Below are 14,458 nucleotides of genomic sequence, written 5' to 3'. Positions count from 1 at the left end.
AGAATATATTTAAGATTCAGGAAATGGTATTTGATCATTAAAAAACAAAACTTTTAAAATAAATTTTAATGGGGTGAAATTGATAAATCAGGGTTCATATGTTCAGAGAAAACATCTCCAGGTTATTCTGACATTTGATTATGTTGCATACCCATCACCCAAAGTCAAATTGTCTTCCGTCACCTTCTATCTGGTTTTCTTTGTGCCCCTCCCCTCCCCCTTCCCCTCTCCCTCCTTTCCTCCCCACCACCCCGTAACCACCACCCTCTTGTCCATGTCTCTGAGTCTCATTTTTATGTCCCACCTATGTATGGAATCATATAGTTCTTAGTTTTTTCTGATTTACTTATTTCACTCAGTATAATGTTATCAAGTTCTATCCATGTTGTCGTAAATCAGCAGTTTTCAACCTGTGGGTTGCGACCCCGGCGGGGGTCGAACGACCAAAACACAGGGGTCGCCTAAAGCCATCGGAAAATACATATTTATTATACAATACATTTTTAAATAAAATATGTCATAAATGATCCAATGTCATCATTTCTTATGGCTCAGTAGTATTCCATAGTATATATATACCAGAGCTTTTTAATCCACTCATCCACTGACGGACACATGGGCTGTTTCCAGATCTTCGCTATTGTGAACAATGCTGCTATAAACATGGCGGTGCATTTCTCCTTTTGAAATAGTGCTAAGGTGTTCTTGGGGTATATTCCCAAAAGTGGGATAGCTGGGTCAAAGGCAGTTTGATTTTTAATTTTTTGAGGAATTTCCATACTGTTTTCCATAGCAGCTGCACCAGTCTGCATTCCCACCAGCACTGCAGGAGGGTTCACTTTTCTCCACACTCTCACCAGCACTTATTCTGTGTTGTTTTGTTGATGAGCTCCATTCTGACTGGTGTGAGGTGATATCTCATTGTGGTTTTAATTTGCATTTCTCTAATGATTAGTGATGTTGAGCATTTTTTCATATGCCTGTTGGCCGTCTGTATGTCCTCTTTGGAGAAGTGTCTATTCATTTCTTTTGCCCATTTTTGATTGGATTGTTTGTACTCCTGGTGTTGAGTTTTATAAGTTCTTTATAAATTTTGGTTATTAACCCCTTATCAGACGTATTGTTGAATATGTTCTCCCATTGTGTAGTTTGTCTTTTTATTCTGTTCTTATTGTCTTTGGCTGTGCAAAAGCTTTTTAGTTTGATATAGTCCCATTTGTATATCCTGTCTTTTATTTCTGTTGCCCGTGGAAATAAATTGGCAAATATATAATTATATATATTGCTGCTAGAGATGTCAGAGAGCTTACTGCCTCTGTTTTCTTCTAAGATGCTCATGGTTTCACGGCTTACATTTAAGTCTTTTATCCATTTTGAGTTTATTTTTGTGAATGGTGTAAGTTGGTGGTCTAGTTTCTTTTTTTTTACGCAGGTAGATGTCCAATTTTCCCAACACCATTTGTTGAAGAGGCTGTCTTTACTCCATTGTATGCTCTTACCTCCTTTGTCAAATATCAGTTGTCCATAAAGGTGTGAGTTTATTTCTGGGTTCTCTGTTCTGTTACATTGATCTATATGCCTGTTCTTATGCCAGTACCAGGCTGTTTTGAGTACCATGGCCTTGTAGTATAACTTAATATCCGGAAGTGTGATACCTCCCACTTTATTCTTCTTTTTCAAGATTGCTGAGGCTATTCATGCTCTTTTTTGGTTCCATATAAATTTTTGGAATATGTGTTCTATATCCTTGAAGTATGTCATTGGTATTTTAATTGATATTGCATTGAATTTATAAGTTGCTTTGGGTAATATAGATATTTTAATGATGTTTATTATTCCTAACCATGAGCACGGTATATGCTTTCACTTGTTTGTATCTTCCTTGATTTCTTTTATCAATGTTTTATAATTTTCCTAGTACAAGTCTTTGATCTCCTTGGTTAAATTTATTCCTAAGTACTTTATTTTTTTGTTGCAATAGTGAAGGGGATTGTTTCCTTAATTTCTCTTTCTGACAGTTGTTCGTGTATAAAAATGCCTCTGATTTCTGAGTATTAATTTTATATCCTGCCACCTTGCTGAATTCATTTATCAGGTCCAGTAGTTTTTTGACTGAGACTTTAGTGTTTTCTATAAACAATATCACATCATCTGTATATAATGATAGTTTTACTACTTCTTTTCCAATTTGGATGCCTTTTATTTCTTCTTCTTGTCTGATTGCTGTGGCTTGGACTTCTAGAACTATGTTGAATAAGAGTGGTCAAAGGGAGCACCCCTGCCTTGTTCTTGAGCTTGAGGGGATTGCTTTAAATTTTTGCCCATTGAGTACGATGTTGGCTGTGTGTTTGACATAGATTGCCTTTATCATGTAGACGCATGTTCCCTGTACTCCCACTTTGCTGAGGGTTTTGATCATAAATGGGTGCTGGATTTTATCAAATGTTTTTCTGCATCTATTGAAATTGTAATGTGGTTTTTCTCCTTCCTTTCATTTATGTGATGAATCACATTGATTGATTTGCAAATATTGTACCAGCCTTGCCTCACCAGAATAAATCCCACTTGGTCATGATGTATGATTTTTTTTCATATATTGCTGGATCCTGTTTGCTAATATTTTATTGAGGATTTTAGCATCTAAATTCATCAGGGATATTGGCCTATAATTTTTTTTCTTTGTGTTGTCTTTGCCTGGTTTTGGAATCAGAATTATGCTCACCTCATAAAAGGAGCTTGGAAGTCTTCCTTCCTCTTGAATTTTTTGAAATAGCTTGAGAAGGATAGGAGTTAGTTCTTCTTTCAATATTTGGTAGAATTCACTTATGAAGCCATCAGGCCCCAGACTTTTCTTTGTTGGGAGTTTTTTGATAACTGTTTTGATCTCATTTGGTGTAATTGGTCTGTTTAAGTTTTCTGATTCTTCCTGATTAATTTTTGGAAGATTATATGTTTCAAGGAATTTGTCCACTTCATCTAGGTTGTCTAATTTTTTGGCATACAGTTCTTCATAGTATTTTCTTACAATGTTTTGTATTTCTGTTGTGTCAGTTGTTATTTCTCCACACTTATTTCTAATTTTATTTATTTGAGTTCTCTTTCTTTTTTTCTTGGTGAGTCTGGTTAAAGGTTCATTGATCTTGTTTACCTTTTCAAAGAACCAGCTCCTTGTTTCATTGATCCTCTGTATTGTTTCTTTAGCCTCTATGTCATTTATTTCCACTCTGATGGAAATAAATTATTTTATTTTTTCCTTTCTTCGACTACCTCTGGGCTTTACTTGTTGTTCTTTTTCTAGTTCTTTTAGATGCAGGGTCAAATTGTTTATTTGAGCTTTTTCTAGCTTTTTAAGGTATGCCTGTAATGTTATGAACTTCCCTCTCAGTACTGCTTTGTTGTGTCCCATAAATTTTAAGTTGATGTATGCTCATTATCATTCATTTCTAGGAATTTTTTTTATTTCTTCTTTGATGTCATTGTTAACCCATTTGTTATTTGATAACATACTATTTAGTTTCCAAGTGTATGAGTATTTTTCAGTTTTTCTGTTGTGGTTGATTTCTAGTTTCATGCCATTTTGATCAGAGAAAATACTTGATATGATTTCAATCTTCTTAAATTTGTTGAGACCGCTTTTGTGCCCTAACATGTGGTCTATCCTAGAGAATGAATGTACCATGAGCACTTGAAAACAATGTATATTCTGCTGCTTTAGGGTGAAATGTTCTGAAGATATCTATTAAATTTAGTTGATCTAGTGGGTCCTTTAAGTTTGCCATTTCTTTGTTAATTTTCTTTCTTGAGGATCTATCTAGTGATGTTAGTGGGGTATTGAAATCCCCTACTATTATAGTATTGCTGTTGATATCTTCCTTTATATCCATCAAAGTCTGCTTTATATATTTAGGTACTCCTATATTAGGTGCATAGATATTTATAATGGTTATATCTTCCTGTTGGATTGCTCCCTTTATCATTATGTAGTGACCTTATTTATCTCTTCCTATAGCCTTTGTTTTAAAGTCCATTTTGTCTGATATAAGTATTACTACCCCAGCTTTTTTTAAATTTCCATTTGCATGAAATATTTTTTTCCATCCTTTTACCTTCAGTCTATGTGCATCTTTTTTTTAAAGGTGTATCTCTTGTAGATAGCATATGTATGGGTCCTGTTTTCTTATCCATGCAGCTACCCTATGTCTTTTGATTGGATCATTTAATCCATTTACATTTAAGGTTATTATTGATATGTAGTTGTTTATTGCCATTTTATTCTTTAAAACTGTAGTCCTCTTTTGCTATATTCTTTTTTCCCTTTGATCTGTTTACAACAGGCCCCTTAGCATTACTTGCAGCATTGGTTTGGTTGTAGTGAATTCTTTGAGTTTTTTTTTTTTGTCTGGAAGCTTTTATTTCTCCTTCAATTTTAAATGATAGCCTTGCTGGTTAAGTAGTCTTGGTTGTAGGCTCTTGTTCTGCATTACTTTGAATATTTCTTGCCATTCCCTTCTGGCCTCAAGTGTTTCTGTGAGAAGTTGAATGTCATTCTTATCGGGGCTACTTTGTAGGTGATAGCCTTTTTTTCTCTAGCAGCTTTTAATATTTTCTCTTTATCACTTAGCTTTGGTATTTTAATTATGATGTGTCTTAGTGTAGGTTTCTTTGGGTTTCTCTTTAATGGAGTCCTCTGTGCTTCTTGGACTTGTGAGACATTTTCCTGCATTAATTTAGGGAAGTTTTCAGCTATCATGTGATTGAACAAAGTCTGTATCCTTGGTTCTTTCTCTTCTTCTTCAGGAACCCCTATGTTGCGGATGATATTTCTCTTCATGTTGTCACAGAGCTCTCTTAAAGTTTCCTCAGACTTTTTGAGTCTCTTTTCTTTTCTCTCTCTGCTTCCATGCCTTCATTTATCTTGTCCTCTAACTCTCTGATTCAATTCTCAGCTTCATCCATCCTGCTTTTAATTTCTTTCATTGCGGTCTTCATTTCTGATATTGTATTTGTCATTTCTGACTGATTCTTTTTTATTATTTCATATTTGCTATCTCTTTATTTAGGTGTTCATAATGACCATCTATTGTTGTTCTAAGATCTTTGAACATCCTAACAATTGTTAATTTAAACTCTACATCCTGTTGTTTGGTTATATTTGACTTATTCAGGTTATTTTCTGGGGATTTCTCTTGATTCATTTTTGTTGCATTTCTCTGCCTTCTCATTTTGTCTGTGTATAGGAAGGTTTTGGCCACTGGAGTCCAATGCATGTGGCCTCTGTGTTCCCAAGGTGTGATCTGTCTGCAGGCCCGCCACCCCGTCTGCCGCTCCCTCAGGCATTCGGGTATGGGTGTTGCTGGTCCAGCCTGCTGGGGCTGTCACTGTGGTTTCCACCTCTCCTCCACAGGAGGGGCTGTGATCATGTGCCCAGGTCTACAAGCCTTGGTGGCCTTGGCCTTCGCTCCTCCCCCACGAGTGAGGTTATGCATTGCACCCAGGTGCAAGCCTCCTCCTTGAGTGCAGGGGTGAATACCTTTGCTCAGTTGCAGGTCTCCGCCTGTTCTGGGCTTTTGTCCCACCCCCACTAGAGGAGCCCGCTTGGGTTGGCTGCAAGCCTTTGCTCTGCAGGCTGGGAGGGGCTGCATGCGGGTGTTCAGTTGTGAGACTCCGCCTATTCTGAGCTTCACCCCACCCCTCCGGGAGAAACTGGCTCATGCATTGGGCCACAAGCCTTGGTTCCCTGGGCCAGGTGAGGCTGCACGCCTGCATGCTCTTGCTCAGCAGCAGGTCTCTGCCCCTTCTGAGGCTCTTGCCCTTCCCCCATAGGCAGGATTGCAGGCCAGCCCGCAGCTGGGTCTGACCACTTTTGCACATCCCCTCCACCTCCCCTACCCCGCCTCCCACAAGACTGAGCTCACACCCCAGCCTCAGTCGTGGCCGGCTGGCTTCTGACCTTGCCCACGGAACCATGCTTCTGCGTCCCACCGCCACTCACCCTCTGGCGAGCCCTCAGCAGTTAGGGTGGCGGTGCTGCAGCTCAGACCCTAACACTTCATACTGTAGTCTTGGCAGCTCTCTCGTTCTAAGCTACTCTGCTCAGAGTGCTGCGGGAGAGCTTGTTTGGCTGGTAACCTGCTTCCCTTTGCTGGTATTGCTGTTTCCAGGGGATATATTCCCTTCAGATTTGGAGAGTGACTTAGCCCAGGGGTTAGGGTGGCTGTCCCTCAAAGTGTTTCTCCCTGTGCCTCCTAGATTACACTCTATTCCTGCTGCTCTGGTTCTCTCCTCTCTCCCATCCCCTGGAGCCCCAGGTGAGTGGCTGTGAGAGAGGTTTTCTGCATGGTCCCTTTAAGAAGAATCCTAGATCTGAGAAATCTGTCTCTTTCTCACAAACAATATCTTGACTTGTTTTGTAGCTAAATACTGTCTCTACGCCTCTTCTAGGCTCTGGGGCTGCAGGCTGGGGTTTGTTCCTGGGGTTCAGGACCCTCCCCTTTCTGCTAAACTCTCTTCCTGCCATGCAAGTCTCTCTGGGCTGCTGTTCGCTCTTGAAAGCTGGGCAGCCCTCTCTGTGTTTCCGCTTTTCCTACCAGTCTCAGTGTGGCTTCTTCGGTGTTCCTTGGTTAAAGAGTCCCCTTAGTTTTGTCCAAAGTTGGTTTTTCCAGATGATCGTTCTTAAAATTAAGTTGTAATCCACTTTGGTTCTGGGAGGTGGAAGTTGGTACATCCGCTTACTCCATCGCCATCTTGCCGCTCCTCTAGAAACCAAAACTTTACTCAAGATTAGTACCCTAACTCTGACATTCATTCCTTCAAGTACAAATATGTTAAAGATGTGTTTAGAGCAACTAAATAAACATAAACTGTAGTGATTTTAGACACTAATTTCTAGCCACATAAAATTAAGGCTGATATGCCATTTGAGGCGTTGGTGACAAAATGGAAAAAGAAAAATTCTAAATGACATTCAGCATAATGGGGGGAAACACTAAGTCAATTGAAACAATCTTATCCCATATGTAATACTAAAATTTAAAAATTTAATTCCTAGAAACAAAAATTAAGTCCACCATGTCAGCAAGAAATTGTAAAACAAATATTAGTTATGTTTGCAATTTGAAAAAGTAGAAAGTTACAGAAATTAGAAGTAGTCAAAAATAAAATGCTCAATTTTTATTTTTTATTTTCTAGCAAAGTTAAGATATTTTTACATAGTTTTATGCACCAAATAATTTGAAATGAAAGGACAAATTTGCTCAAAGATGCATGAAGGGAGTTAGGAGGCTCACAGGGATTGGCATAATTTAATGAATTATAACTTTAACTTCAAATTTGATTTATATGTTACCAATAAAACTGAAATTTGCAAAAGAAGATTTAAAAATTGGTTTGAAATTCTATAAATGTACCTGACCAGGAAGTGGTTCAGTGGGTAGAGCATTGAACTGGGACACAGAGGACCCAGGTTTGACATCCCGAGGTCCCTGGCTTGAGCGTGGGATCATAGACATGACCCCATGGTTACTAGCTTGAGCACAAAGGTTACTGGCTTGAAACCCAAGGACGCTGGCTTGAGCAAGGGGTCATTCACTTTGCTGTAGCCCCCCGTTCAAGGCACATATGAGAAAGCAGTCAATGAACAACTAAGGTGCCGCAACAAAGAATTGATGCTTCTCATCTCTCTTCCTTTCTGTCTGTCTGTCCCTCTCTATGTCTTTCTCTGACTCTCTCTCTTGTCTCTGTCAAAATGAAAAGTTCTATAAATGCTAAAAGATAGCTAAAATAAGAAATAAACTAGGAAATAATGAAGCAACAATATTATATTCTAAAGCTAATATTAATCTTAGACATTGGCAAAAACAATTTTATAAGTACTAAATAGTGAACAAAACTAAATGTTTTTAAAATCTGCATAAAGCTGAATATTTCTAAGAAAAATAACTAACACTTTGTATTTATAAAATATAAAATATTTTATGAATATAAAATAGATCCATAGGAAGACTAAACTACAAATTAAAATTCCTCAAAGTGCTGCTATAAAAAGTAAATGAAAATTGATAAACTGAAACCATTATATACAATTTCTTGAAAATTGTATAAATAGTTAAAAATAACATGATTTGGTTAATAATTACATTTGGCAAATTTGACAAATTAGTGATTCTGTAAATTGATCATTTGATTAATTAACCTTGCAGGGTTGATTTTTAGCCAATTGGCTAGTTTCTTTGTTGTTTTTTTTTAAATTTACCATTGTGTCTTCAAAACCTGTTGCAATGTGTGGCATGTGGTAGGTACTTGATAAATAGTTGGGAATGAATGAATGAATGGACTGTGCTGGGTGAAGAGAACACAAAGGAAAATAAAACTGTCAGGTCTCCTGGCTTCAGGGAACTTACATTCAAGGGTGAATTGAACTTCAACTATTTTTTTGTGATCACTTATGTAACAACAGTACGACTTCATCCACGCCTTGAGCTTGTACTTGCATTTACTGTATTTGGGGGTTATTTAAAGAGAAATATAACTTTATTCTACAGAGATGTTAGAAAACTTTTCAAATAGGCCAGAGTAAGGCAACATTGCACAGGGTTCTTTGACAGTAAAAGTTCTAATCAAATGAGTAAAACTCTCAAGGTAAGTTCTTGTATAGGTGACGTTCACACAGCACTTTGTTCGGAAATGGTGGGCAAACAGACATTGAGTGATAAAAGCAAGCAGAGAGCAAAGAAGAGCCAGGTCACCCTATTCCTGTGAATCATGGAGAAAGTGCTTACCCGAGAAAGTCACACTTGGGCTGAAGCCTTTGGTTTGGTTTTGTTTTCTTTTTGCTACCCCTTCAACTCATGTCCTTGTCTATGATCAGAGTGAAAGGAAGTGAGGGGAGGGTAAGCCCATGTGGAGCTTCTCAGAGCTGACAGCAGACAGGTAAAATGGATGACCAGGGAACCCAGCACCTGTGCTGGGCCCGCGTTGTCGTAAGCTTGTGCAACTGGTACAGTAGAGCAGGAGGTTTTTCCTGTGCACTGAATTTGAATTAAACATGCTAATTTGAGGTCTCTTTCAAGTATTTTGTTTAACTCCATTGGCCTTTAATTCCTTTATATTGCATTATTTAATGTAATGTTATTTATATATGAAGCATGTTATGCTTATTAACCAATGTGCAAAAATCCGAAGCACAGATTTTCTGTAATGGGCTAATTACAGGACTTTCAAGCCACCTACTGAGTTTTGCTGAGCTTCACAACAGGTTCACTGAACTGGATAAATTTATTCAAACGTGTGGAAATGAACCCCATTCTATGTGCTACGGTACTGGGAAAACACACAAATTATACCTCAATACCAGTTTAATGGGTCAAACAGTGAACCTGAATACTGAACTTATCTACCTCTTAAAATAGTGGGAGCCGGTAGTATGAAAGGGAAGTGGCCATCTAAAAGAGTTTCTTCCTGTTTGTAAACAGTGCAATAAAACAGTAAGGCTGGCGATGAGGAGCAAGCCCTCCACACTCAGAAAACAGAGGTGGGTTGTCTTCTAGTGACCTTTAAAAATACATAACTTTCATAACTGAACCTAAGTGTGGAGCGGAGTGACCAAAGCTCGGCAAACACACGTCTCCAGCGCAGCCCTTTAATCTCTCCTGTCGGGAACAAGAGGCGCATTTTCTCAGTACGTGGTTTGGGAAGAATTCAGCACAGAGTGTTCAGAGTTAGAAGTACAAATAAGGTATAAATATGTGGTGGAATTAAACACTCTCTTCAAACCAGCTTCTCTCCTTCCCAAGCTTGATCAAACAATAGGGATATGTGCATTGACCAGGTTAGTATGAATTCTTCACTAATCCATTCTCAAATGTTCTTTTTTAGTTTAAAAGTTCCAGAGAATTTTAGGTTTCAGTTCCATGGCACCATATTTAGAACTAAAATGTCATCATAAAAATACAAAGATTGGGGGGGGCAGGAATGGAGGCAGAGAGAGAGGTTTGAGAGCATTGTCAGAGTCAAAATTGAAAGAAAAGACCCTATTTTCTATATATGTTGAATTGCTGCCGATTGAAGTACAGTTTTCAAAAAGATAAATGCACACAAACACACATGCACACACATTCATACTAATATATGAATACTTCTAATGTGTTAGAAACTTTGTTTTACAAAATAATTAATCAAATGAGTTGTTAATATAGTGACCCCTCTTACGTACTATTTAAAACAGAACTGTATCCACACAAAAAAAATGTATTGTCCACCCCAACAGCAAATCTACTGTATAAAGTGAGCCATCTATATAAGCCAAGGCTCTTGAAAACAGTGGACTGAGAGAAAGTTTGGGAAGCTTGAGCCTGGGATAAAGATAGACATTACTTTTAGTTTTTGATAGCTTCCTGTAGTAGAGTTCAATCTATTCATTATGTCATGAAAGGGAAAAGAATGTCATTTCCAAGTCTGAAGGAGTTCCAATGTTGTCGTCAGGGCACCTTATTCACAATATACAATCCACCCCATGGCTGACAGTTGGGTGTTGATAACCTGTCCAGTTCTCAAAGCCACAAAGCCTGGCAAGTGTCACGAATCCCAGTAAGAAGAGCATTCTCCAGGAAACGAGGTGTGACGCAGGCCAGCTTCACCAAGACTCTCAGACCAGAAAAATAAGAATTTAAATATGAAATACTAAAATTTAACACATGACTAAAACAAAATAAATGGTGCACCACTGAAAGCATTTGAGGTAATTAATCAATGCTGTGTTTGTACATATCATTAAATATATTATACTCAGTTTAGATTTGATTTCTATGCTCCTTTTATAGAGTTAAAAGAAAATACGTTTGAATTCACGCTGATACCGAAAACATGCTCCTAGCTTCTAGTTTTTTTTTTGGATTTCACATCATTTCCATTAACAAACCGCTATTTGCCCTCTAATAAAATATGTCATTATGCTTTATTCACATCACACAAAAGAATCACTGAAAAATCACCCCAATGATGGCCGATAATTACACATTTTACTCCTGTGCTAGCGATGAAGAGATCTGTTCATTGGAGAAAGCAGGTGCTGGGGCATCTAGCTAATAGTCAATGTGTGCCGTGGTAATTAGCCACTGCGATTGCTAAAATTAACAATTAGCTAACATGCAATTCTCTTTTTTGCAGGCTGCAGTTTACTTTGTATAATCCGTGCATGTTCTTAGTAATTATTCTGACAGCTTATTATTTTTATTTTTTCTGGTTTGAACACAGCTTTAACATTTGTATCGGGCGACCCAAATGTTCAACAGGCAGGGGTGAAACAACTGCTTGACTAGGCATTTTTCTGAGGCATACATTTGGCTGTTTTCTTAACTTTCAGTTGTTAGGGAGGAGAGGGTGGGGTGAGAGCTACGATCCTTTCATGGAGACTGTTTTCTCCCCTGGGGCCTTCTCCCAGGGCAGTGCATCCTGACGCTCTTAAAAGGAAAACTGTGCAGTCAGCAGCCATTTCGACTCAGGGAATAACTCCAGGGATGAAGTGCCAGAGACAAGTTGGTCAAAACATCTTTTTTCCCATCTTCCCTGGACTGTGTCTTTAGTTAATGCATTTGCTGCCCCTGTATAACACCTTCCACTCCTCTTATCGTGGGAGAAAATGTAGCATCCTTTGTGGGTTGTTCTTGCCCGGGGCTATATGCTGAGATAATTTCTTTCTTTTTTTTTTTTTGTTGCTACAGCCTTTTTATGGAATAAGCCTGAATAAGTAAGCAGCAGCCTGCATGTGAAAGAAAAAAAAAAATAAATTAAAAGGCAAGGGAGTAATTTGTTTCCAGAAATCCTCTAGAAAAGAAATGCAATGAAAATCTTTAAAGCATTCAAGTAAATTAAATTGTGGCAACAAATAAAGCAAACCGCTATTCCAAATTGTATTTGTTTCCTAGAGTGACCAACAAGCTACTGAAAATATAGTGGTATAAACAATACAAATTCTATTATCACACAGTTCTAGAGGTCAGAAATCTGAAGTGGGTCTCATTGGGCTAACACCCAAGTGTCTCCAGGGCAACATTCCATTCAGGAGGCTCTGTTCGCTTGCCTTTCCCAGCTTCTAGAGCCTGCCAACACTCCTTGGCTCCTAACCCTTTCAAAGACGGTAAACTGCATCTCCCTCACTGTTCTTCTGCAGTTATGGCTCCCTCTAATCACAGGTATGAAAGATTTTCTGATTTTAAGGAGCTGTGTGATACATTGAACCCACCTGGATAATCCAGGACAATCTCCCCATTTTATGCTCCTTCATTGAATCGCATTTGCAACATCTCCTTTGCCAGGAAAGGTGACATATTTACAGATTTCAGGAATTAGGACATGGACATCTTGGGAGGGCCATTATTTTGCCTATCACACAAACCATTGAAAACTATACATATGGTGAGTCTGTGCTTCTCTACAGCTGTGAGTGAGTCACTGTGCACTTAATGTCAGGGAACTGGATCATTCAGGAGTGGCGAGGCTCACGACAGGGGACAGTGGATTTCCGTGGTCTCCATAGACAATAATTCCTTAGGGCCTTCTCATGGAAGGTTTCCTCTTTTCTGGTATTATTTTTAAAAATTTTATTTAGAAAATTAAATATAATGGGATGACATTAATCAATAAGAGTACATAGGTTCCAGGTGAATATCTCTATAGCATTTGAACTGTTGATTGCACTGTGTGCCCATCACTCAAAGTCGAATTATTTTCTGTCATCATATATTTGGCCCTCTTTACTTCCCACCCCAACCCCTCTCTTCTCCAACCTCCTCCCCCTGGTAACCACTCATTTTTATCTGTGTCCATGAGTCTCAGTTTTATATCCCACCTATGTGTGAAATCATACAGTTCTTAGTTTTTTCTGATTTACTTATTTCATGTAGTATAATGTTTTCAAGGTCCATTCATGTTGTTGTAAATGATAATATGTCATCATTTCTTATGGCTGAGTAGTATTCCATTGTATATATGTACCACATCTTCTTTATCTTATCCTCTATCAAGGGACACTTTGGTTGTTTCCATGTCTTGGCCACCATAAATAATGCTGTGACAAACATGAGGTTGTATATGTCTTTACTCAATGTTCCTGAGTTTTTTGGGTAGATTCCCAGTGGAGGGATTGCTGGGTCATATGGTAGCTCTATTCTTAACATTTTGAGGAACCACCATACTGTTTTTCATAACGGCCGTACCATTTTACATTCTCACCAGCAGTGGATAAAGGTTCCTTTTTCTCCACAGCCTCTACAACACTTGTTGTTACCTGTCTTTTTGATAATAGCCAATCTAACAGGTGTGAGGTGGTATCTCATTATAGTTTTGATTTGCATTTCTCTAATAGCTAGCAAAGATGGGAATACTTTCGTATATCTGTTGGCCATTTGTATGTCTTCTTGGAAGAAGTGTCTGTTTATGTCCTCTCCCCATTTTTTAATTGGAATGTTTGCTTGTTTGTTGTTGAGTTTTGTGAGTTCTTTACATACTTTGGATATTATCCCCTTATTGGAACTGTTGTTTGCAAATATCATCTCCCATTTAGTTGGCTGCCTGTTTGTTTTGTTGTTGGTTTCTTTTGCTGTGCAGAAGCTTTATAGTTTGGTATAGTCCCATTCATTTATTTTTGCCTTTACTTTTCTTGCCTTTGGGGTCAAATCATAAAACATTCTTTATAGCCAAGGTCCATAAGTTTAATACTTATGTTTTCTTCTATGTGATTTATTGTTTCAGATCTTAAATTTAGGTCTTTGATTCATTTTGAATTAATCTTTGTTTTTTTCCAGGCTTCTGAACTTACACATGGAGCCAGCGCAGGCCATGCTTTGTCCTGTATTGGGCTTCTGGGTTAGCTGGGCCTTTTCATGTTCTTGATAAGAATGCCACCTTTTAGAGTATGGACTTTGCCTGGTTAAGAGCTATCATCCTCTATACTGTGCTTTATCATAGTGTGAGGCTGTAGCACGCTGGCTTACTGTATAAATGAGTGGCATAGATTGCTGTCCACAGAAACTCTGAACTATATGAGGAAACACAGCCCACTGCAGCTTTAACTTATAAAACACAGTGATGGAGCAGCAAAGCACTAAGACCCCGTCTGTGTATCAATGTGAGCCCAATGTCAGGGCCCATAAGGGCTTCAGCAGACATTAGGATAAACCTAGATAATAGGCCTTAGGACTGGCTGAGGAGGGCCTGGCTTAGCAGGTGAGGTCAAGGAAGAGAGTGATGGCAGAAGTTGGGACCTAACTTGTGGTAATAAAACATAACAACATATTCTGTTTGTTTAAGTGGGAGGGAGCTGGAATTAGCAGAGTCTTCCCAGAAGAGTTTGGCAAGTGGGAGTCACCCAGAGAACGAATCACTACTGAGTTTAACTAAGGTGAGATCTCACAAAGTCTCAGATGTTCCTGCCAAGTGCCAAAGGACATAGGGGTATTGAGGT

This window comes from Saccopteryx leptura, chromosome 6, assembly GCF_036850995.1.
Source record: "Saccopteryx leptura isolate mSacLep1 chromosome 6, mSacLep1_pri_phased_curated, whole genome shotgun sequence".
In the NCBI taxonomy this organism is placed as follows: domain Eukaryota; kingdom Metazoa; phylum Chordata; class Mammalia; order Chiroptera; family Emballonuridae; genus Saccopteryx; species Saccopteryx leptura.
The sequence above is the reverse complement of the archived record's forward strand: the minus strand, read 5'-3'. Positions refer to the sequence as shown.